This window comes from Pleurodeles waltl, chromosome 6 (assembly GCF_031143425.1).
Source record: "Pleurodeles waltl isolate 20211129_DDA chromosome 6, aPleWal1.hap1.20221129, whole genome shotgun sequence".
Lineage (NCBI taxonomy): Eukaryota > Metazoa > Chordata > Amphibia > Caudata > Salamandridae > Pleurodeles > Pleurodeles waltl.
This window is the reverse complement of record NC_090445.1, coordinates 106,117,415-106,141,803: the sequence shown is the minus strand read 5'-3', so window position 1 is coordinate 106,141,803 and position 24,389 is coordinate 106,117,415.

The following is a 24,389-nucleotide window of genomic DNA, read 5'->3' as shown; positions in this document are numbered from 1 at the left end:
ATAGCATGCACAAATCCTCTTACACACCCTACCTTGTTTTCAAAAACGGAGTCAAACATTTCGAGGACCTCAGCTAATCCATCATGTAAATCATCAGGCTGCACATAATTGACCCAGTCATCTCTCAGAACTATGGGATCTTCTGCCCCAGGGACTAGCATCACACCTAGCTTCGCCAGGTCCTTCCATCCCACAAGGCTCCTCCCATTTTCAGCCACATATATCTTTGTTCTCACAGTGCGCCCTCGAAAGGTGAGGAAGTCCCAGAAGTAACCTTTCATCACTATGTCGTGTTCCCCGAAGGCCTTTGGACTCACATCCGTCTCGTGCAGTCGTACATCTTGCCACTTCGAATCAAATGTCCTATCAGAGATCAGGGTAAGGGGGGAACCAGAATCAGCCGTAAATGGCAATTTTATCACACCAATCATGACGGAGCCAATGGGACCCTTCACTCTACCGTCTTCACCATCAATGGACAACACCATGTCCGCATCCGCATCAGTATCATTCTCGCTTACCGAGCTCACTTTCATGCCCGTATTATATTTTTTTGCTTTGCATACTGCCGCAAAGTGGCCCAACTTCCTGCATTTAGAACAGCTTTTGCGCACGGCAGGGCAGGCCCTGCTATCCGCTAAGTGATCTTTTGACCCACATCTATAACAGACGAGCTGCCTCCTGCCTCCCCCTCTATCACTCGCTGCCCTTTCTGAATTTCCGGGCACATGTTTGCGGCTGTCCTGTACATAGAACACATTTGAAGCCTGACTAGTGTTCGCCAGTTCCTTGGAAGATACCATGGAGCGTTCCACTGCCTTTGCAATGGCAATTACGTCCTTCAGCGAAGGATTCCTGCATGAAAGCAAACGTTCCTGCACTTTCTTTGAATGGCAGTAGAACACCACCTGGTCTCTAATGTACGTATCAGTCATCACTGCAAATTCACAATCTTGAGCTAGAACACGTAGACATGCAATATACTCTTCGATAGTCTCTCCTTCCTCTTGTTTCCGCAGTGCGAATTTATGGCGCCCCACCATGATGTTGCACTCCTCTGCATACTGCAACTCAAGCCGCCGTACAGCCTCCTGGTACTCATTCAGCGGAGCTGTGGCTCCATGGGGATTCACATATACCGGCAGGCTATCGAAAACCTCTTGTCCAGCCTTCCCCAACAGTCCGAATAACAAAGACTTTTTCCGTTCGGGGCTATACCCCTGACCATCAATTGAGATAATATAGTTCTCAAATGCGCGCAGCCATCCTTTCCACTTCATGCATGGCTTACCAGGAGAGTCCAGGAAGAGAGGAGGCACGCAGATATGACCTGTCTGCGACATGGCCGGAAAGCGGGAGGCTACTGGGCTGCGCAGAACGGTAGGAGTCGTCAAAGTCAATCGTGTGGAGACCGCAGCATCAGCGCCTTAGGGGTTGCATGTAGTCCCCAGTGAAGAGATATCAGCGCTTTCCACTGGCCTCCCGAAGCACCAGGTAAGGTGGGCTACACTCGTGGGCCTTGGTAGAAGCTGTGACCCTCGTCGCCATTTGTAGTGGCAAGTATGAAGGATGCGATGGAGACAAATTTCATGTTAATATCTTTTATTCTTGCCACAAGAAATAAGGCCCACGAGCAGCCGGCCGGCCGCAACACCGCGCTTTGTTCGCGCCTCTGCCTCTCCGCCGCGCCGCCCCCTGACGTCACGACCGTCCTCGTTACAGATTGGTTGTGGCGTCATGAGGCGCCTAAACATAGAAGACAGACTAGTTCTGTCCCTCCGGCCTCGTGCGTTAACTCACGTACAACATTGTCGTACTTGTATAGCGCACTACTCACCCGTTAGGGCCTCAAGGCGCTGTACGCATACCGCTGTGGAACCCCTCCTGGCTTTTCCCTGTGAGGTGCCCACTCCTGGGCAACCTCCAAGGTGAAGCCAGGCATCCCAGCGCTGTTGGGGCCGTTGTGGAGATTAAGCAAGCTATTGCCCAGAGTTACAGAGTGGGACCCATGAATTAGATTAGGCAGCGATGCGAGAATTATCAGGTCCAAGGAAATTGAGCCCAAGACCCGCCGAGGCTGGGAATTGAACCCTGGTCCCGGGCCAGATTTCTGCAGGTCATACCTTCAGTACCTTATGTTGACATTAGGCCATCGTTTGTTGAGGTGTAAATACTCCTGCTAAATGTGCTGAAACACATTTTCTTGTATTTAGATAAAAATGGTGTTACAGCATTAAGAAATGCTGTAATATCTCTTCTTTGCACGGGAATTCAGTGACTTGTAGTACCGGCAAACAGCCTGTGATAACAATGCAACATTAAACCTCGAGACACCTTTTCTGTGTGTTATTCCCCGCCAAGTCTAATGAGGTATTCTGTACAGGCCTTCAGTCTCACCCACCAAACCTTCAGTTCTTTAATGCGACATATTCACCTAAAATATTTATATCGTCATTCACTCAAATGACCACTGTTTCCACACACCCAACCCCAGCCTGCCTTGACAAGGTCGGACCTGCTTTAAAGGTCATTCCCAGATTTCAGAATAGTCAAAATTCGCCTTGATGAAATTATATAAAATGCCCCAAAAATCATGTGAAATTACGTTTTATTTTGAAAAATGTATGCTAACGTTTTGCATTTTATTCAGCTTAAAATGTGCCTTTGGCTCCATTCATGCTCCACAAAAGGGCAACATCGCACGTCACATGAACATCAGTCCCTCACGTTCAGTACTTTTGAGTTCTTTTTGTGTGCAGGCCATACGATTTTTACCTGGACAAAGTCTAGATTATGTGATGATACTAATGGCGTGATTTTAGGCATTTCTCATAACAGCTGTAACGTGATTTGTCGGAAATGACTAAAGGTTATGGTGCTGTAAATTAAATTTCTCCCGTGTCTAGGTATGATACCGTTCTGATTGTTGATTGTGTGCTATACATATGTGAAAGAGTGACAAATGTATTTCTAAATTTGTGCTAATATCACGAGTACCAGTTACAGTAACACATTTACCTGAATTGTATTGATCAGTAGACTGTTTATCTTGAAATAAGGCCTTTCACATTTATAAATGTGCTGAACGCTGTGGTGCTGGGTCGGAGGGGCACTTACACAGTCCCAGGAAACTGCAGGAATCTGGTTGCAAGCACCATGTAAATGACTGTAAATGGAAAGTAACCCAGGTGTGTTCGACAGAGAACGAGATTACTCCTAATTACCAATAATAACTAGTACCTGTAGATTAACCACTAACTTTGGGTTCCAGATCAACGTGCTGCCTGTTGTAAAGTGACTCAATGCCTTATCAGGGGTGACAGTGCTTAATTTGGGCCGGCGGTTTCTGGTGGGGCTCACCAGCACTTACTATTGTGCATCAGATATTGACAGTGGACAGGAGAGAGAAAAACACGAGCGTAAAGACGAGAAAACGCACACAAAGGGAGAACGCAGGGATGGGAAGAGTGAGAAAATGGGACAGCAGTCTCTAGTAGTGTATGAAAGAGGCTTATGGTGAATTTAAGACTATGCAGCCTTGGTATTCGGCGCAGCAAGGTTTAATTGCACCAACGTGGGCTTTTGAGCAGAGCTTCGAGCACCGGCCCTCTTTTGTTTCACAAATTAAGCACTGAAGGGTGTTAAGCTCCATATACATGACACCCTTAGATCACTTTAATTATATACCAAAAAACAGAAAGAAGTGGCATAAATGCATGGGATGTTTGCCTTGATAGCACCAGACAACCTCTAATCACCAGCCATAACCAGTAACCACTGGATTAATCACTAACCGGCTGGTGCGGTTCCCAGTGTGGCAGGGACGACTTTTGGTGGCCTGCCACACTGGGAACCTCACCATCACCCACCGACCACGCACGCAACCTGGGATTCATCCTGGACTCATCACTATCAATGACCCAGCAAGTCAACACCATCTCTTCCTCCTGCTTCTACACCCTCCGCATGCTTCGGAAGATCTACAAATGGATCCCCACTGAAACCAGAAGGACGTTCACTCAAGCCCTTGTAAGCAGCAAACTGGACTACGGCAATGCCCTCTACGCAGGAACTGCGGCCAAGCTCCAGAAGAGTCTGCAACGCATACAGAATGCCTCTGCACGCCTCATCCTGGACTTCCCCCGCCACTGCCACATCACAGCCCACCTGTGAGACCTACACTGGCTCCCCATCAACGAGAGAATCACGTTCAAACTCCTCACCCATGCTCACAAGGCACTGCACAACAACGGGCCAGAATACCTCAACAGACGGCTCTCCTTCTACACCCCGACCTGACAGCTTCACCCCGCCGACCTCACCCTCACTAAATGTCCCACGTGTCCACAGAACGACTGCTGGTGGGAGAACATTCTTCCACCTTACCGCCAAGATGTGGAACACTCTTCCCCCCCACCTGCGGCAGACACAGGAACTACTTACCTTCAGGAGACACCTCAAGACATTGCTATTCGAGCAGTGCAGCCCCCCTCTCCCATCAGCGCCTTGAGACCCTCACAGGTGAGCAGTGTGCTTTACAAGTGCTCTGATTGATTGATTGATTAACCTTGGGTTATGGAGAATTGTGCTGCCCAGCTTAAAGCGCGTCAGAACCTCATCAAGGGTAGTAAGCACTATGTACATGTAATTATCAATACATTTAAAGTTCCAGTTTGATTTTCTGGTGCCTTCACAATAATCATTTCAGAAGCTGCTCCAACCTATGGTGCACCTAGTGGCGACTGATGTTACCTGCCTGATCATGTATCACAAAAGTGTGCAAGACCTACTTTTGTGATATATAAATATAGTTAGCAGTGATAGCACAGGCCCTGAAAAGAGCAGGGCCTAGAGAAAACAGCTACAGCTGCCCCCTCCCTATGACGGTCCAGCCTGGTTCTTTAAGCCACAGCACCCCATCGGAACAGTGAAAGTATTTTTGTGGCTCCATATAAATTTATAGTTTGCTGTAAAAGCATTCCCAGCCATCCTTCAGGCCTTTTCTTTGAATTTGTTGGCACCTAGTATTACTAGCCTACAGCTGAACCTTACATTTTCTTTTTTGAAATACCAGCTCTTATGGAAGGCCACATCTTTCTTGTGAACTGTGATTGTGCTCCCACAGTGCCTTAAGAATAAGACCCACAAAGACATATATGTTTTATTTTTGTATTTCTTTTGCATGACTCCAAAGGGAGGCTTTATCGTTTGCAGCAGATTCTAAATCTGGTAATTCACTGTTATGACTAGCAGCAGTAGATAGCAAAATTTGTTACCCACTGTCGCTATGTCACGAAGGCCTTTCAGACCAGGCGCTCTGAAGTCTTGTCTCCTGTCAACTTAGTACTGCTTGTCTGCTTTGACCTAAAGCAGAAAGAAGGGAGAGGTGGGGGGTTGGTTAAGAAGGATTGGTTAAGGATGTCAGGTAAGTTTTTCACATTTGGGTTAGGCAGGAGAGGACATGTTCTGTGGGGCTCCACCATTACTCCTATGCCCTGCGTAGCAGTTGAAAACAGGGCAGATAATTTTGGGAACCATACATAACTTAAGGTTGTAGATGGGTAAAAAGTGAATTATGAGGATATTTTTCACCTCTGGGTTCTGAGTGAAACGATAGACAGCTCAAACCTTACTGTTGTTGTCTATTAGATGTCACTCAGAACACCTCGGTGAAAAATATCCTTGTGGTTCACTGTTAACCATCTATAATTCTATAGATGTGGCAGTCACTCGAACGTTAGTTGTCTCTAGGCACCTAGTTCTTCTAAGCTGACCACATTATAGTAAATAATTCCTAGAAAATTCTGATGGTAAACCTATGGCTGTAGAAAGCGCAAGTTTTGTTGTGCTGTGAAAAGTTAGTGTAGAGCATGTTAAATAAGGAAAAACATTTAGGGGTAGATTTAAGAGCCCCTTGCGCCACTTTAGTGCCGCCTTAGCGTCATTTTTTTGACGCTAAGGCGGCACTAAGGTGCTCTTTGCCCCGAACCCTATTTACAAAGTGGCCTAAAGCATGCATTGCACCACTTTGTAACCCTTTGCGCCACATTATGAACACCCATGTAGGCAAAGTGGGCGTTCCATCGCAAGAAGGCCTAAAAAATGGTGCAATGAAATCTACACCGTTTTTGGCATCATTTTCGACACCTGCTGAAAGCAGGCATTAAAAAGGATGCACCCATTGTAATCAATAGGCCTCCTCGCAGTTTGCTCCACTAGCATCAACATTTTTTATGCTAGTGGAGCACAGCACCACAATATCGTCAAAAATGTTGACGCTGTTGTTCCTAATACCGCTATGGTGCACTATATCATAAATATGGGGCACACATGGTGAGGTGGTATTAGAGGGGAGCGGGGGGCATTGGATGTAGTGCCACTTTCCTTAAATCCGGCCCTTAGTAAATTATGAAATCCAGTACTCAATCAAGATAATAGAGATGCCACATGCCTGAAGAGAACAAGAGTGTTGAGAGTTTAGATGCATCATTAATGACTGTGGAGTGAAGGAGTCTTGAGATTCTTAAGAGCCAGATCAGGCAATGGACAAAGGTGCAACGGGAGTGGGAAGAGGTGGAGGTGGAGGCATGATCTGATTTTTGTTGGGGTGAAGAGTTGGGAGTATCGTTTTGGGGATATTTTAGGTGAGTTAGGCTGCCTCATGTTATGTTACTTCACAACGCGTCAATGAAAATGATTGAAACCAAAAACTAAACCAAAATCCCTGTACGAAGCAAAAGGAGGGTAACCACTCAGCTGAAGGGTGTTGTGATTATGTTGTTGGCTTTTAGGTAGACAAGTTGAAACTCCTCAATGTATCTTCATGGATAAGTTCCGTAATCTCAAAACTCTTTAATGAATTTATTGTTGTTCCCAACACCAGTACCAATTTCACTATAGTCCTCCCAGTACTCCAGAAATATAGGATTCTTCCAGAGGGGTATCAGGCCTCGTCTGCTATAGGACCTTTTCACTTTCGAGGTCCTGCAAGCCTCAAGAAATGTCTCCAGCAGATCCCAGCAGTCCACGGTAGACCAGTACTCGAACAGTCCACTGGAACCACTGGTTAGCAACCCTTCAATTCCAGGACCAAAAATGCAGGCTCAGGAGCAAAGTTCACTTGCAGATTGTCCAAGCATGGCCTTTGCCACAGTTGTTTCCCAGTCCTTGCAGCTGGTCCCTGGACCATCGATTCAAGCCAGAGTTTGGAACACCTTTTTCACGTTTGTCTTCTTGACGGATGTAGGAAAGTCTATCTCTTCTTCTCCTTTCTCAAGGGTTGTTCCAAGAACTGCGAGCAAAAGAATCATTTTGCTCCACAGGGGCTTAAAGAAAATATGATTAACCTAGCACCACGTAATGTCTTTTTAGCCTTGCGGCAGCCATTCATTTAGAGATCACCATGTCGTTGGGAATTTTTACAGAACGTGCTCCTGCTAACGTGGCAGCAGTGTTTTAGTCCAACACGAGAATGCTGGCTAGGGCAGCAATGTCATGGCTGTATAAAAGTGGGGGTGGAACCATGTAAACCAAGCGGGGTCTATCCTCTAGAATGAACAAGCATTGGCAACGCCAATACATCTCCCCTTTTGGACCTATTGGGTTGGCCAATGCGGTGCAGCATCAGCAAACTATTTAGTAAAAACATAAGTATGCATCATTGTTAAAGAATACATTGATCTTTTTAGAGGTAATTGATACTGAAAAGCAAGAAAACCTTTCCTTATTTACATAAATATACTGTATTGTGGCTGCCACCATTAAAGTTTGCATGACAAATGTGTGGAAAAAGTAAATGTATTTTTTAGCGCTCAAAAGGAAAAGGCTATTTTGAAAAGTTTAGTAAAGTAATGATAATTAACTATTTAGCCAAAAGCAAGGAAAAGGTGTCATCCACTCATAACTGGGCAAGGAGCCTCTGATACTAAAAAATGGCAACTCGGCTGATTCTCTATCATTATTCGAGCTGGCAGCGTTCTGTTTGTGTATTATTTCAGGCTTTGTTGCCCTTCTGGAAAATGCTTTTGTGTCTCGACCCTTTGGAATTGCTTTGTGGGTCTGCACTGCACCTGGTCTGGGGATATTATTATGAGTCATTGATTTCCTGTGGGGCTGGGAATCCAAAGCAGCCCCGGCAATTATCTCGGACCAGAGCCTGGGGCGGGGTGGGTCGTGCAGTGGGGTGGGGGGAGGAGTTTGCACTGCATGCATGCGTTTAGAGCCTTCTGGGCCTGGCCAATGGAGCAGCACCACTGCAAAGCAGCCCCCAGTAACAACACCGGCCCCAACCGCTGCTAAACCGCCCCGACCCTTCCAGCCTCCCGGGGAAACGCCGATGCCCGTAAACAGCCAGTCCGGCCCTGATTTCTTGTCAGTGCTAAGCCTTGTCTTTGCATTTTTCAGTTGCAAATGTGGTTATTTGTCTTTTTTTTGTCTTTAGTTAACCGTTTTCCGCTTTTCGGGTTCTGAGTCTCGCGGGGCCTCTGCCAGGATCCTCGCCTGAGTGATTTGTCTAGTCAGAGGCACAGCGGGCTTTTCATCAAAGGCTCGTTGTTCACGTCTCAGCTGCATGGTGAGCCGTGGGCATCATTTTTATTAGTCTGCCAAGACGAACCCCAAAGTTTGGGGAGGAGTTTATCTTTACAGAACAAAAAATAAATATCCTTGAGGTGCTAAGAGTTATCTCTCTATACAGAAAACAGTTGTTCCTTCCGAATCACCGAAAAAAACAAGAATTTCCTCACATCAAAGGGCATCCTTAATATCTCATCTGCTATGCGCTAGATCCACGTGCAGCTTAATGACATACTCAATTAAGCACAGCTTTAATCGCATTCACTGACCATTTATACAAATATACATGAATGACCGCGCCCGGCGGGAGCCGCCAAAATACCGTACCGCGGTCGGAAGACCGCGGCGGGTATTTTGAGTTTTCCCCTGGGCTGGCGGGAGGCCTTCAAAAGGCCGCCCGCCAGCCCAGGGGAAAACGACCTTCCCACCATGAAGCCGGCTCGTAATCGAGCCGGCGGAGTGGGAAGGTGCGACGGGTGCTACTGCACCCGTCGCGTATTTCACTGTCTGCTATGCAGACAGTGAAATACAAGCGGGGCCCTCTTACGGGGCCCCTGCAGTGCCCATGCCATTGGCATGGGCACTGCAGGGGCCCCGCGACACCCCCTACCGCCATCCTGTTCCTGGCGGGCGAACCGCCAGGAACAGGATGGCGGTAGGGGGTGTCAGAATCCCCAAGGCGGCGCAGCATGCTGCGCCGCCTCGGAGGATTCTGACGGGCAGCGGAAAACCGGCGGGAGACCGCCGGTTTTCCTGCACTGACCGCGGCCAAAGCGCCGCGGTCAGAATGCCCTGCGGGGCACCGCCGGTCTGTCGGCGGTGCTCCCGCCGACCCTGGCCCCGGCGGTCTGAGACCGCCGGGGTCAGAATGACCCCCATAGTGTATACCCACGCAGTGTTAGTGGTGGGGAACAAGTTTCATTAATAGACACCTGTGTACCCACAGGCCCTCTCTCACCAATGGGAGTTTCATTAATAGACACCTGTGTACCAACAGGCCCTCTCTCACTAATGAGAGTTTCATTAAGTGACACCCCTGTACCCACAGGCCCTCTCTCACCAATGGGAGTTTCATTAATAGACACCTGTGTACCCAATGAGTTTCATTAATAGGCACCCGTGTACCCACAGGCCCTCTCTTACCAATGGGAGTTTCATTAATAGACACCTGTGTACCCATTGGAGTTTCATTAATAGACACCCGTGTACCCACAGGCCCTCTCTCACCAATGGGAGTTTCATTAATATTAATAGACACCCGTGTACCCACAGGCCCTCTCTCACCAATGGGAGTTTCATTAATAGACACCCGTGTACCCACAGGCCCCTCTCTCACCAACGGGAGTTTCATTAATAGACACTTATGTATCCTCGGTGCCCCCCACCTCCATGGACAGCAGATTTATTATTGGACACGTGTGCCCTCAGGTCCTCTCTCACCCATAGGAGTTTCAGTATTCAACACCTGTGTTCCCGAAGGCCCTCACCTACCATGTAGAGTTACATAAATAGAGACCTATTTACCCTCAAATCATCTCCCACCTTTTGGGCTGTTTATGAATAAACGGATATAGTCAGGCCACCTCCCACGTATGGGAGTTTCATTGATAAACACATATTTGCCTTCAGGCCCCCTCCGACCGACCTATGGCCAGCAGTTTCAATAATAGACACCTGTGTACCAACCACTCCCATGGGCGTTATTAGACCCCTGGCATCCTACCCAGCATTCTCGTGTTTTTCCATTTTAGCAGAAGCACTTTCAGTAAAAATCCCCGCTGAGGTGCGAGTGACTGACTACCGCGAGGCGGAGGGGACCCTACGTGGTACTAAGGTAATGATATTTTCTCTAAGAGCCCATATGGCTCATGTGATGTACTCATGGTCACAGTTCTTGGAACAACCCTTCAGAGAGCAGAAGAGATGGACTTTCCTACAGCTGTGGAGAAGACAGATGGGAAAGAGCTGTTCTCTCTGGCTTGAACCCATGATCCAGGACCAGCTGCGGAAACTGAGAACAACTTTGGAAGGGCCTGCTGAGGACAGTCTGCTAGTGAACTGTGCTCCTGAGCCTTAGTGGTTTGTCCTGAAACTAAAGTGTGAATAGCCAGTGGTCTCAGTGGACTCTTCAAGTACTCATCCACCATGGCCTGCTGGGCAGGGGCATAGCCTGGGCACTGCGATTGGGGTGGGGGGACGTGAGCTTCACATTTTCCAACAATCAGCCTTATACATTATAAGACAAGCAGGGTGCATGAGAGGGGCCTGAGAGGCAGTGGAAAGGGAGAGGAATGTGGATTGGTAGGAGCACTAAGAGAGAAAACACAATATTTTGTAAAATAACCTACATTTTTCAAAACAGAGTGGGAGAGAGTGTGTGTGCAGTTTTGTCTGTGTGCACGTAAACATTCCTGGTGAAACCCGACAGACATTTCACCATACCCGAATGAAAGCACCCGTACCCAACTAGTTAGCAGAAAATACATTTGTTGAGGAGGGTGTAGCATTCCATACCCCCCAACCGGAAGCTATGCCCGTGCTGATGGAGACCTTTCTTAAGGCTTGCAGCAACTAGAAAGTTAAAAGGTCCTATAACAGGCCAGGCCCGATGGCCATCTGGAAGAATCCTGTTTAACTGGAGTACAACCCTAGGTAGCAGTCTCATTAATAGACACAGTATACCCTCAAACTGTCGCCACCCATTGGCACCAGTTTCATTAACAGACACATTACTCACTCTCACTCACATGTACTCTCACATGAGAACCCACCTGTAAACACACCCTTTCCTTTTCCTATGTGGGTGTCGGTATTGTAGCTGCCGTGTCTACCTCCCTTTACACTTTTGCACTAAAGGGTAATGAGTATTGATACTCATGCTACCATCGCTCATTGTGCTCAGCAGAGAGGCCATATCAGGGACTGTATGAGCACTCAGTCTGCCCACCTGCTTGATCCACTGACAGGCACCGTGAGACTCTCTGACTTGCTTCAGCCTCAACTCTAGGAATCTCAAGTGTGTGCTGTCATGACCAGCCACACACAGCTCACCCAGAGGCGGCTCATCTTACAGTAAGCACCATGCAAGAGCCATATGCTGCATGAAATAACTAACAGAAGCACAACACCCAGAAATAGAAAATATTCTCCGTGAGTGCAAGAAGTAATGAAACGTGAAATGAATATAGGGATTCCATTGCTCACATGAATTACCTCTTACAATTTGGGGCCTGTTTCAAAGCTCCTTTATTTGTACATCGTATAAGGCCACTTAAGCCCCGGTGAAGGATTACAGCATGCTTTGTACAGACCTAGATTAATGAGAAGTAAAGTATGCAATTATGCCATTGCCAGTAAATAACTGGCTTTAGGCATAGAGGTGGGGAACCAACAAATTAACCGAGCATTGGGATTGGCTCTAAGAGTCTGTGCACGAGCCTGGTATTAAAAATATTTGGCATGTAAATCATGCAACAAATATAATGCAAAATAGTATAAAGACTTGCACGCTCAAAAAAGTATTTATTTAACACACTGAAGCGTTTCACCTTGATGCACCAGAAAACATCACAGCATTTAGAGGTATTTATTTAGACTGACAGCCTTTGAACATGGATTGAGAGACATTCCTACACCTCCCACTGTGCTGACAATGCCTTTGGTGAATGAAGAGGCAAGTCATTTGTCACATATGCCATAAATGCGGCCTAGATTCTTATTATAGATGGGACAATATTATATTCTATTAAATGAAACACACATTTTTGTACAGCGCACATCTTGAACTCACATATTTGAAAGTCTTTTGTTATGTGATAATGAAGAAAAAGGAGGCTCCATGAAATAAAATATTTGCCTAAGATCACACTGTTTGTGAGCTGGGCAGCCAGCATTGATTACAGTTTTTTTTACATTGTGTAAATCAGACACTGCATGGGTATCTTTTCTGCCGTCTCCACCTTTTACCACAAAGGTTAATGCTTTATCTGCAATTCTTGTTAAGCTGGAGGCTAGTCTGAAAAGAACACCCCGAGCTGAGCCAGTCATACACCTGGCTCGAGCCTGACTTGAGGAGGCTTGCCTACCTCTACTAAGATGGGTTGTCTGCAGGAGGTAGTACGGGCTTTGAGTAGGCTGGAGCCCTGGGGAACGCCTGGCAAGAAGAGAGGGCAGACTTACCTGTGAAAGGTAGGATGGCCAGTCTTTAGAAGCTCCGGTTCTCCAACGCTGGAGAAAGAGAAAGTAGATGCTCATGTGAACAGATACACTGTGCATGCACAGATAAAAAATGGACAGTGTATCTGCTTATGGCATGTGACCGAGGGTTTCGAGTCTGATGATGTCAGCCACATGCTGAACACCTCATCTGCCCTCCTGCCTCCTACACAGCATCCTCATCGCCTTGAGCCCTCAGAGATTGACAGGTAGCCCCAGGCAATACAGGACTGAAACTCTCAGTGCCCTGGGCTACCTCAGATAAAGACACTTGCAGCGCATCCTCAATAGGCATTACCGGGAGCCCCTGATAAGCAGGCACACCTGGAACAAGGTAAGCCCTGGCTTAGCCCAGCATAACTGCGAAAGCACATACACACTAGCTATGCAGAAATACTTTTCTAATGACCGTTGTAAACATTATGATAGTGTTAGAAATTGGGTTGTTGGTTAACTGGTGATTAAACCTTAGTCAAACAGCAACAACAATCCTAGTCAGGGTAAGTGCCAGGCAAACCCTAAATTAACCTTTGCTCACCCTCTGGTAGCTTGGCACAGAGTAGTCTGGTTTAATTTAGAGGCAGTGTGGTAAGTATTTGTGCAACACTTCAAACAGTAAAACAGTGAAAACACAGCAAAAAAGATTTCACACCAGTTTAGAAAAATAGATCAGAATTTAATAAATAAAACAAGACCAAAAGGACAAAAATCCTGTAAGTAGAACTTGAGTTATGAATCTTTACAGAATAAACAATAAATAGCATTTAGAAGCAACCGAGACTATCTGGTTGCGCTGGACCAGGACAAAGTTAAAAGTTCAGTCCGACTGTGATGGAGCATGGGCTGGCGAAAGGGACCCAGCTAGGCCCGCTGAGCCAAAGTACCTTAAATCTTGCTTGCGAAGCATATCATAGGTACAAAACAAAGATGTGTTGTACAACTGAGGCAATGCGTTGGTTCCGAGATGCAGCGAGGCTATGGTGCGAGGTCCTGTTGCGTTGTCATCGAGAATCCCGTCAACAGGGCTTGCGATGCGAAGGCGGGTGCCAGTGATACTTTGTGCAGCAGAGGTATTATATCGGTTCTGATGAGCACTGAGGCTGGGATGCAGAGCTGTAGCATTGTCATCGAGGCTGTCATCAATGAGGGATGCGCGGAGCTGGCACCGGAAAAATCATCGTGCAGTAGCAGTTCCGAAGGCAAGGTGCTGGTCCCAAGATGCAGCGAAGCGAGTCTGTTGCATCAGTTCTGACCCACACAGTAATGGCGATGCACTGGCTCTGTTTACGCAACTGTGACAATGCATCAGTTCTGCTCCCACAGCAGAGGACGCGTCAGTCCTGCTAAAGCAAACACCTTAGGCTCACTTCCAAGGGTCCAGGACTGGGGGGGGGTACCAATTGGCAGGGCAGACTCACAGATGTCAGAGTCCAGGTGCAGGAACAGGGTAGTTAGAAGTATTTTATGTACTTGAGACTTCAGATCAGGAGGCCACCCAGCAAGCCCTTGGAGTCACTCTAGGTTCAAGTGATGCGGGTCCAGTCTTTCTCAGGAGAACAGCAGGCAGCAGGGCAGCACAGCAAGGCAGGAGTCCAACAACACAGCAGTCCAGCAGAGTGGCAGTCCTTCAGTAGCACAGCAATCCTTCTCGGCACAGTATTCACAGGTGCAGAAGTGTACTGATTTGGTGGTGTCAGAGGTTCAATATTTATACTCAGTTGGGAATTTGAAGTGGGGGACACTTCAAAGCCAGGTCTTTGAAGTGCACACAGGTCCTGTCCTCACTCCAGACTCACTACAGAGGGTTATGCAGACCTTCGAATGGGGACACGACACAGCCAGTTTAGGTGTAAGTGAAGCTGTGCCCAGCTTCTCCCTCCCATCCTCCTTGGATGACCAATCAAGTCACATCTAAGCTCCCATTGTGTGTGGTTGGCTAGGGGGAATACATAAAGCCCATCTGTTACCCACCCCAGATAAGTAATCAGAGACAGGCAGCAGGCACCAAATGGCTAAAGTCAGAAAATGCCAACTTTCTAAAAGTTATTTAGTAGCCTAACCTCATTAATGTAATATTGGCCCAAACTCCACCCATATATTTAACTTTCTAAAAGTGTCATTTTCAGAAATTGAATTTAAAATCTAACTTCACCATAAGTTGTGATTTTAATTTGTGATTCCAGAGACACCAAACTTGAAACGTTTATCCATTTCTGATTATGAATTACATTTATAAGATGTAATAAACAAATCCCAGTGTTAGCCTATGGGAGAGATAGGCCTTACTGTAGTGAAAAACTACTTTGGGAGGTTTTCACTACCAGGACATGTAAAACTCAAAAGTACATGTCCTACCTTTTAAATACATTGCACACTGCCCTCTGGGTTGTCCAGGGCCTACCCTAGGGTTGACATCTGTAAAACAAGGGGCGGTTTAGACCTGGCGAGAGGGCTATTTTGCCATGTTGACATGGCAGTGTAAAACTGCCCACACAGGCTCTGCAATGACAGGCCTGAGACATGGTTAAACAGCTACTTAAGTGGGAGGGAGGTCTACCAGATAGTAATTAGATAATCAGTATGTTGATAGAGAAAGAAATTGGGTGACCGGAGCCTCTTCGCCCAAAATAACCAGCCGTCCCCGATAGGCCATCTCCCACCCATGGAAGTTTCAATGATAAACATGTGTTCCCTCAGCCCCCTCCCACACATGGACAGCAGTTTCATTAATAGACACCTGTATGTTGCAGGCCTTTCTGCAGTTATGGGAGTTTCATTATTAATAGATATATGTATATCCTCAAACCCTCTCCCACCCATGGGTGTCATTTTCATTAATAGACACGTGTACAGTCATGCCATCCCCACCCTTGAAAGCTACATTAATACTCATGTGTGCCCTCATGCCCTCTGCCACCCATGGGCAGTAGTTACATTATTATACACCTATGTACCCTTCAACCCTGTCCTACCGATGTCCTGCAGGTACCTTGTCATTTTGGCAGCAGGATGGGGTCTAGGAACCTGAAGGTCGTGGGCAGTGCTTTCACCTGGAAACCTAGAAACCTAGAAAGGTTGCTCCGGGGCCAATGTCTCTTTGTCTGCCAGGGGCCTGGGCAACTGTGTGCCTGAGGCTTCATTTCTGTGTTACCTCCTGAAGAAAAGCCAGCTGTGGCACCAAAATGATGCGTGAGAGAGGAGAGGCAGAGACATTATTATTATTATTATTATTAATAATAATAATAATAATAATAATAATAACATTTGTAACGCTTACTGTACCTAAAATAAAGAGTGTCCTGGCACTAAGGATACACCTGCTGATCCAAATAACAGACTACTCTAAAAGAAGAAGTATGTATATCAATTAAAGAGTATACAGCCAGAATTTTAGAGATGTCCTTAAAAGGTTACCATTAGAACGCAGCTCAGAAGGAAGAACTTCCACAGTGTAGCTGCCTGGACTTAGACGGTTCGGCCTCCTATCCGCACTTCCTTAAATTTAGGTATGACAAGGAGTTTGGCATTAGAAGAATACAGCTAGCTCGTTGGCGTATATCTTGGAAACCTAGTTTGAAGGAACCTTGGTCCAGTCTGGTAGATCGTTTTATGAACAATCCACACTAATTTGAATCTTACCGTATTGGGCAAAGGAAGCCAATGTAAGATGTTCAGTGCTTCAGAGGATGAGGAATATCTAGGGCAGGATAAATCTATATTGGCTGCCGCAGTTTGAATGTGGTATAGCCAATTCATCAGATAGCTGGGTGCCCCAAGACACAGGGTGTTACCATAAGACAGGCGGCTGAGTACAGAGGATTAAACTACTGATTGGGGGCAGTGAGATGGAAGTAATGGGAGAATTTTACATAGAAGACGCCTCAAAGAGAAAACATGTAGAGGATAGCTTGTTTACATGTACTGTGAGTGAAAGACTTACATCTAAGTGTACTCCAAGATTCTGGACTGCTGGTGAATTGGTAAGAGTAGGTTTGCAAGGTAGCGGGCATAAATCAGAAGGTAATGGAGCAATGGTCTACCTGTAGAACAGGTAAGCATGTCTATTTTTTGCTGTTTAATTTGAGTGCATTACCCCCCCAGCCAGAGAGCTATATCTCACAAGCAGCTGTAAAATGCAGCAAGTGGTAGGGAAGAGTGCTCTCAATTGACAAAATGATTTGTGTGCAATTCACATAATTCATAAAGTTTATGCTGTGACTACGAATCACTTGTGTCAAATGACTCAGGTTCAGGTCGAACAGAGTTGGACTTCACCTATCTAGCTGACGACTGGACTAGCGGAAGATAGGTAGTTTGCGTATGATTTTCCAGGCAGGATATGCACCAGTCCTGGGCAACTCTTTGGATTCTGGACTCCCACAGCCTGGAAATTAAGATACTGTGGTCCAATGCCCATGACAGGTCAAGCAGTATCAACAATGCAAATTGCTCTTTGCCCATTTCTTTTCTGAGGTCATCCAGTATTGCAACCCTTGATTGCACAGGATCCAATAGGTCATGACCTTCAAGATTATAGGAGGTATCCTTATTTATATGTTTCTTCACAATTTTTACTGAGAAGGACAGGAGTAAAATAGGTCTGAAACTACTCAGGGCTGAAGGATCCACCAATGCGTTTTAAAGCAAAGGCAACACCATTGCTAGATTTTAGAAGAAACCATCCCCTGCTTTAAAGAGATAGTACATACATTTATCAAAGGGACCGCCAAAAATCCAGTGTATCTTTCCAGATTTTAGGAGTGAGAGGATGAAGAGGCGAGCCGGAAAAGATGGACTCAGCAATAGTATGAAATAGCGTGAAAGAAAATCAGAGTTAGTTGCTCAGAATTATGGAGAGATGGGTAGAGACAGGTAGGACTTAATTGTCCCTCACCTTCCATAGAAAGGACTTTATCTTGACAGCCTGAAGAAATGAAGAGGAGCGCAAGGTATAACGTAGGGAGCTGTAGCTCCTGCTGTGCAGGGGGACCCTGCCTTTGAGGAGCCCCTATCCTGCCCATGGCCTATGAATATCTGTGCTATATGGGAGTGTCAGGTGCCCATTGCTACATCCTAAATGGTGGGGAGGGCATCATTTTGCCATACGCTGCTAAGAACAGGCAAGCTTGGTCTGCTAAGGACAGGCGAGCTGGGTCTAAGGAGGGAGGTTACCCATTATATGTCTGTACTTTACAAACATATGCCGTCTCTCCACTCGACACCAACATCAGAGTCCCAGGCTCCCTCTCTCCTCAAAAAGTACATTTGATAGAATTGAGCTTTGTGGAGTACTAAAGTCCCACTCCACAGAGGCACAACATATGAAGTGGGTGGTAAATCGTGAACTTTGAAGGTGTTTCCGTTTTTCCCACCCCTGTATTTGACCTCTAGCTTCAGTCGCAGTAAAACACAGTATTAACATTTTCTGCAGATCAGGGCTGATACTTAAACTTACTGGCGGTCCCAGTGGTGTAACCAAGGCCCCTGCATGGCCCTTTGTGCGGGGTGCCACTAAGCTCCAGGGGCCCCCTCCGCATAGCATGTGGCCTGAGTGAGTCCAGAGGGGGCCCCCTACATATTCTTTGCATGGGAGCCACCTCCAGTTTTGTTACTCCACTGGGCAACCCTCAACATTTTGAAAAAGTGTAGCACCAAGGCTGTGAATGCAGAGCATCTGGCCAGCATACCTGAACTGTTCATTCTGTGAGCAATGAAAGCTTGCACTAGTCTGCCCTGCTGGATCTGTTCTGCTGGGAATGGAAAATTGCACTTGCTGCCTTCTGTGAGAGAGGGAAGCTTGCTTTGCTCCTGCCATCCTATACCAGTTCTGTGAGGTTACAAAACTTGCAAAGCTGCTGCCTGATTTGCCTGTGTCCTGTGATGAGAAAAGGTTGACCTGCTGCTGCTCTGCTGCCCTACCTATGTTTGTCCTCTGCAGGAGGAAAGCTTGTAGTATTTATTCCTCAGGGTACCTGTTCTATGAAGAAGTATGTTTCCACTGCTGAATGAAGGTATCTCTGCTGCTAGTGAAGAAAAAACAGGATGTATAGAATATACTTGCAATGCATTCCCTATGAACAGGGACTTTTCCACAATATTTGATGTGCAGTGACCATAGTCTGGAGGAAGTTCCTTTCCCCAAAGGGGCAATATTCATGAGCCAAAACATGTTGAAGAGAAGCAGGGCCTGTTGCTCTACCCTCTGTTTTTGATTTTGTGGCAGGGAGACACCAGTAACACATTTCTCATATAGGTCTGAGAGTTTAGCAAGGGGAGAGTCATCCATGCTGACATGAAGGGCATAACCTTATGAAAACTGTGGAACCCATATCTAGGAGACTGTACAACTAATGAACAGTAGTACTCTTGGATGATGCTAGTTGTGGAACCCAGTGATGAACCACACCACATACGTGTACAGTAATTCTATTAGAGGTTTGGTACTTTCTTCCATGTGTGTTGTGCTTCTTATATGTTTATGTGTGTTTCCAGAGAGGTACAACAGTCCTTTAGCTCCTCTCACTGCCTCTTTAGTGTGTTAGCTACCGGTGTTGTACGTGTCCTATACGAGTTAGAGAATCAATTTGTGAGGGCCACCAGTGCTTAGAATGCTTGGTTACGTTAAGCACATCTGACTGCCATTTTGTCCTGGAAGACGAAAGAATGTGTGTTCATTGTTTCTTTTTGTGCGCATTTAATGGGTGCAGCGCCGAAGTACCTAAAACAAAGTATGGGAGCTGTGCTTTTAAGTGCAATGGGGAAGGGTCAAAGCCATAGCTGAAAAGAACAAAATATGTTGTAACTATTTGAAACTATTTGTTGGTTTTTCACCTTCAGGTAACTGCATATAAAAAAAACACACATCTCAGGTGAGAAATAATGTCAAGTTCAACTAATTGGTTGGCAGTGTACTCTCTTAGTTTATAAAACCTCAATTGGATAATGTGATTACTGCAGATATATGTGTGTTTGAAAACAAACAAGTCTCAAAATTGAATCGTAGTTGGTGCAGTGGAGAATAGTGACATGTATTTCTAGTGCTACGAGGTCCCATTCTGTTTTGGAGAGCACTGTGGATATGTAAGTCATTATTTTAAAATTTCATCACACTGTAAAATGTGCAAATACATTCTGGCCCATATTTATACTTTTTTTAGCACCACATTTGTGCTGCTTTTGCGTCAAAAAATGACACAAATTCGGCACTAAAAAAGTATAAATATGGGCCTTAGTGTTTAAGTTAAAACAAATGCTTTCAAAATATATATTTTACGAATACACATACTGTCCCTAGTGCAACTGCTTTTAAAATTGTCCTCTAAAGGAACACACCCCAGAACTTTGCTGGTAACAACCTCACATTACTTTTTTAAAAAGAATGAGGGGCATATTTATGAAGAGTGGTGCTGCACCTAGTGCAGCGCCAACTTTTCTTGCGCCCTTTAGCGCCCCCCTAATGCCACCATGTGTGCGCCGTATTTAATGTACGGTGCACCATGGCGGTAGTTGAGGAACTAGCATCAGAATTTTTGATGCTAGTTTGCCGCTTTGCAGGATTAGCGTAAAAAATGTTGATGCTAATCCTGCAAAGCACCCAGAGGCCCATTGTAACCAAAGGGAGCCTCCTTTTAGCGGTTGCTCTGAGCAGCCATTAAATGTCCAGAAAAAATGGTGCAAAGAAATCTCTTAGGTTTCTTTGCACCATTTTTTCAGCCCCCCAAACAGGGGAACACCCCCTTGGCATACATTATGCCTGGCGCAGGAATAATGTAGCGCAAAGGGTTACAAAGTGGCGCAATGCGTGCATTGTGCCACTTTGTAAATATTGTGCAGCACTTTTGGCCATCAAACGCCACATTAGCGTAAAAAAATGATGCTAATATGTCGTTAGAATGGGATTAGGTCCTCTTCTGGGCCTCGATCTTTGATCATGAAGCTTCAAGTGCCTCCATCAATTAGAGTCTATCCTAGCCCTGCCAAACAACCTTCACATTTGCTTAATAACCTATTGCACACATTTAAATGTATTCATGTAGCAGATACCCTAGTGATAACGATTGGTTATGCTTTTCTGTTGTATTAACAGTGAAGAAAGAGCTAGAAAATTAGCTTCAGACCTTCTTGAATTCTATTTCCTTTAGTAGGGAAACGGTCCTTTCTCCTATAGTGTGACGATGATATGTATTTAACTTACTTGCACCATTAAAAACAGGGACACGAAGTAACCTTTATATTACCCACTTCAAATATACTTCTTACGTCAACTGTAGAAGGAGGAAATGCTGGTTTGATACTGCTGAGATTTAAACATGTAATGACCATGTTGCATACTTTTTAGAAGTCAAAAGTGCAACTGCCCGATTTCTGGGGTTTCAGAGAGGCACACACAGGATTATAAACCTGTCCTCAGATTTGGACGGTCTGGAAACAGTGAAGGGGTTGTTTTGCTCTGCAAACTATACTCCCACAGACACACTCTCTGCAGTCTTTTGCTCATCTATTCAGTCACTGATATTCGGTCATTCACTTACATGTTCAGTCGTTCAGTTGTTTGTGAGGGTATGGGAAACCCAGGAAGGGTAGTTTGGCTTGATCCTGATTTCCCAGCTGTGTATCTGTGTGGTGTCATGCCTAGAATGGGGCGTGCCAGGGTGCTGCAATCAACATATCTGTATGATGGTAGCACCCCCTAAGAGGGTCTGACAGTCAGGGCGGGGGGCTCTGTAGTAACATACCTGCGGTGGAACAGTGGCCTGGGCCCTGGATTCTCTGTATCTGTATGATAACAAACCCAGGCAAAATCCTACAGTACTCCTACAACACAAAATAACACAAATAGCAAACAATGTTCAGATATGCCTTCAATGCAGCACCCAACACTAACACAGCCTCCTACATGACACATTACACGCAACTCGTGACACATGCTCTCAGTGTGGCACCAAGCAACCAAGCTGGCAAGTAGATTGCCACCACAGCGGTATATTAATTCACATATATCCTCACATGTTTGCACATATAGGGGGTCATTACAACCTCGGCGGTCTTTTAACAAGACCGCCGAGGGACCGCCGTGCGGAAGACCGCCAGTAGTGGTGGTTTGCCGCTCGACGTATTATGACTGTTGGCTGCTCTCCGTCCTTTTTACGACGGAGAGCCGCCAACAGCCATACTGGCGGGCGGCGGGGAAGTGGAGGTTGCTCCACCTCCACCGCCACGCCAACAGAACACCGCCCAGCGAATCACGTCCTGTGATTCGGCGCGGCGGTGTTCTGTTGGCGGTGTGGTGTCGGCGGAGCAGCCCCCATGGCTTCCGTCCCCTCCCGGAGGATCGACGGACAAGGTAAGTCGATCGTCCGTTAGGGGAGGGGGGTGGGAGGGTGTTGTGTGTTGTGTTGGTGCATGGGGGTATGCGTCTGTGTATGTAGAGGGGGGTGTGAGTGCGTGTATGCTTGCGGGTGTGTTGCGTGTGTTGGGAATGAGTGCGTGTATGTCTGTATGTATGGGGGTCATTACAACCTCGGCGGTCTTTTAACAAGACCGCCGAGGGACCGCCGCATGAAAGACCACCAGTAGTGGCGGTTTGCCGCTCGGCGTATTATGACTGTTGGCTGCTCTCTGTACTTTTTACGACGGAGAGCCGCCAACAGCCATACTGGCGAGCGGCGGGGAAGTGGAGGTTGCTCCACCTCCACCGCCACGCCAACAGAACACCGCCCAGCGAATCACGTCCTGTGATTCGGCGCGGCGGTGTTCTGTTGGCGGTGTGGTGTCGGCGGAGCAGCCCCCATGGCTCCCGTCCCCTCCCGGAGGATCGACGGACAAGGTAAGTCGATCGTCCGTTAGGGGAGGGTGGTGGGGGGGTGTTGTGTGTTGTGTGGGTGCATGGGGGTGTGCGTCTGTGTATGTAGAGGGGGGGGTGAGTGCGTGTATGCTTACGGGTGTGTTGCGTGTGTTGGGAATGAGTGCGTGTATGTCTGTATGTATGTCTGTATGGATGTGTATGTCTGTATATGGGTGTGCGTGTCTGACTGAGTGTGTGGATGTAGACATGTATGTTGGTGTGTGTGCGTGTTTGTGTGTTGGTGGTGCCTGCGTGTGTGTCGTGTGTGAGTTATGTGATGTTGGGGGTCGGGGTGGGGAGGGGGGCCCTGCCACCTTTAGGGGGTGGCAGGGGTGATGGGGGGTGTAGGGGAGGGAGTCGGGTGGGGGGTGGGGGAGACCCCTATCAGTGCCAGGGAAGGAATTCCCTGGCACTGATAGGGCTTACCGCCATGGATTTCATGGCGGTTCCTACCGCTGGAAATCCACGGCGGTAAGCCGGGTCGAAATACCGGCGGCGGTATTGTGACGGCCGCCGGGCTGGAGACCCAGGTCTCCAGCCCAGCGGTCGTCTCCGCCCTGGCTGGCGGAACGGTGAAGCGGCGGATGACCATGGCGGTAACCGCCATGGTCATAATACGGAAAAAAGACCGCCAGCCTGTTGGCGGTCTTACCGCGGCTTTAACACCGTCCGCCAGGGTTGTAATGACCCCCATAATGACATCAGAGCAATTTAATGGGAAAAGAGGCCTTGAAACATATTAAGCACCTGAAACCGAAATCAAAAACCACACAGGCCAGCAGAACAAAGCAAACAGCAATGCCACACGCATCGATGCACACAATGCTCCACACACATCTGGCACCCAGGGTAGCTGGCACTATCCTATATAATCCATCACTGAACGGGGCGTTAGTCTGGTCCGCCTTGCTGAACACTCTCCAGTATAACTCAAATCCAAATAATGGGACCCACAGTCAAATATAATCTCAAGAGGCCACTTAGCTTGGTGAGCGATACTCCCAGAACTATAAAAAGCACCCTGATTCCAAGAATGCTTCAGGACCATACAAGCTGTGGGCTAGGCAGATGCACTTAATATAAAAGATATGATTCGCCAACTTGAAATACAATATATGCTCCGATGTTATGCATGAAAGTGATTGTATTTATGGAGCGACAACCTAGCTCAAGACCAACAGAGAGCTGAAAAATACCCCTGTACATTGCAGAAAAGTGTGTACTTCAATATTGCTTCTGTAATATAAAAACAACTAACTTCGTAATGTAAGAAACACTTTGTACAGGATCAGACTTTTAACTTCAGCCCTAGAGTCTAAGACCTAAACAACTAGGCCACAGGTGGCTCTGGTGGTATGCACCAGATGTGTGCAAAGGGCACATCAACACCAGACATGTCTTATTGAGACTGAAACCTGTGACTTGCAGGTTACACACCCACTTCTGCAAAATTAGTTCACCCTAAACCAGCTATTGGTTTACCAAATTTAATTCATCGTTTATTCAAGTAGTTGAGCAAGCTAATCAGCGACTTTTAGTCGCGAGTGCTTCTTTTGACCCATTCTATGTGGTTGTATTATGTTACCACAAGTTACTGTAGCGCCGTGGTGCCATTAGTAATGTGTTGCAGAGCTATTGGTGCTTTGCAAGAGCACTGGGAGCGTGCAGATGTAATTAAATTTTATAGCACAATTAAACTGAATTAATTTGAGGGTATTAGCATGAGATGTTCTTATTTTCCAATGAATGGGAACCC